Here is a 2,243-nt window from a genome sequence, read left to right as displayed (position 1 = left end):
AGGAGGGACTGTAATCCCTGAGATTGAGGTTCCTGTACAATGGGACTGTGGCTGAGCTAGGTGGCACTGTAGGATGGGGGTCCCACTACCCCCACCATGTCCTCTTCTGGCCATGAAACTTGTGCCGCTTCTTTTGAAAGGACGTAGTTACCTGCACTCTGGGGAAGGCTCTGAGCTGTGGGGTCTAAGTGGATGGAAGTGGGACAGGCAGGGGCAAGGTCAAGGGCAGGGGCAGGGCCCTGCTCCCAGTGCAGGGCTTACCACAAGGTTGAGGCTGGCATGGCTGGCAGCTCAGTGTGGTCCTTCCAGTTGGCGATGGTCTGCAGCTGTGCCTGGTGTTCTCAGCCTGCAGGGCACACCTTTCAGGCCCCCAGCTGGGGGCTCCCACCCCCAGGGAGGAGCTGGTGCTGATGGAGGCTAGCAGTGTCATGGCTAGCCATGCCTCACATCTGGCCATGGGGCTGTGCAGCTGGCAAGGCAGGTGCTGGCCATGGGTCCCCGAGCTGCTGGTGGAAACTGCAGCCAGGGACCTTTGTGGGATGGGGTGCTGTATGCCTAAGCATCCCTGGACATGTCACTGGAGGTTCCAGGCTGGGTCTGGGTGGGGGCTCAGGCAGGCCATCCATGCTGGTATTAACTATGTGGCTGTGGCCTGGGTCCCAGGGCACCAGAATGCTAGTCAGTTGCTGCATATAGATGCACGGCCAGACAGACTATTGTGGTCAGTCACAGAGACCCACTGTGCCCACAAGACCTTGACCTTTATGCAGCACTGCTGTGCCAACTAGTCGTTCCCTCACTCCCGCATCTGGCCTGACAGGACCACATAAATGGAAGGCCTGTCCTGCTCAAACTGGTGCAGCTTCTCTGCCTAACTCTACAACACCACAAGGTCCCCAGTCTCCTCCTGGCTCCAGTTGGGGCCCTGAGGCCCTGGGCATGCAGACACATGTGGTTCCAGGCCTGGGTGGGAAGGACAATGCCATGCTGGATCCCACACCAGCTCTCTGGGCCCCCTGCATGGGTGTTCCAGTGTTCCCAGCCCTGAGCAGCTGCCAGCAGCACCCAGTGCTGGAGCACAGCAGGGGTCTGGCAGCTGCATGGCAGAGGCAATGCCCCACAGCACCTGCAGGTGCAGGGCAGGTTGCTGGGGGTGTGCTGCAGGCAGATGGCACTGGCCCTGCCGCCCAAAATCTGCCTGCAGGCAGCCCTGGGGGGCGCTGACAGGCCTGGTCAGGGGCTGCAGCAGCCTGCAGCCTGCTTCAGCTCTATGCAGGCCCCAACGGCACTGCCCTGGCAGCCACACACCAGTGCATTGCCAGGCAGCAATACTGGGGTGCCAGCAGGCAGGTACAGGTAGCCGGTGGCCTGCCCAGGGGAACACACAGGGCCTGCAGTGCCCTCAGGCTGCCTGGTGTGTGTGTCTCAGGGCTCAAAATGCCTTCAGGCTTTTATAGCCTGCAGACAGAGGCTGCCATAGAGCCAGCCCAGCCCTGGAGTAGGAGAGGCTTCTAGTCTGCGGCCCTGGGGCTGGCCTCAGGCCAGCCCCCTAGTGGCTAGGTAGATCCAGGAGCAAACTTGCTCCTGGGTCATATCTACACATGAACTACTACACATTAACTAATCTCACTTAAATTTACTACTTTCATTTGCCTAGGGATTAAGGGTTTTTACAGTGCAGTAAGTGTGCATACATGTAGACACAAATACTTACTGCACAGTAAACTGCACTGATGCACAATAATATGTCTGTGTAGATGTACCCAGTATAACAGAAAGCCTTATAGCTAGAAAACTTTTGTAATGTGAGCGCATCAACATGAGATGTTTATTACAGAGCTGACTAATTCATCGTTTCACAGTTTGTAGGGTCAGAAGGGACTTTATGAGTTTTCCGAGCACTTGTGGTGCTCTGGCCAGGTGCCGGATGACTGGAAGAGGGCCAATGTGGTCCCCATCTTTAAAAAAGGGAAGAGAGAGGACACGGGCAACTATAGGCCTGTTAGTCTTACTTCAATCCTGGGGAAGCTCTTTGAGAAGATTATCAAGGAGCACACCTGTGATGGGCCAACAGCGGGTATGATGCTCAAGAGCAACCAGCATGGTTTCATTAGGGGCAGGTCATGTCAAACCAACCTGATTGCCTTCTATGATCAGGTCACAAAATCAGTGAACGCAGGTGTCACGGTAGATGTAGTCTTTCTGGACTTCAGGAAGTCCAGGAAGTCCAGATAATTCTCTAC

The sequence above is a fragment of the Gavialis gangeticus genome, unplaced genomic scaffold, assembly GCF_001723915.1.
Source record: "Gavialis gangeticus isolate Ggan-Ray unplaced genomic scaffold, GavGan_comp1, whole genome shotgun sequence".
Taxonomy (NCBI): domain Eukaryota; kingdom Metazoa; phylum Chordata; order Crocodylia; family Gavialidae; genus Gavialis; species Gavialis gangeticus.
The sequence above is the reverse complement of the archived record's forward strand: the minus strand, read 5'-3'. Positions refer to the sequence as shown.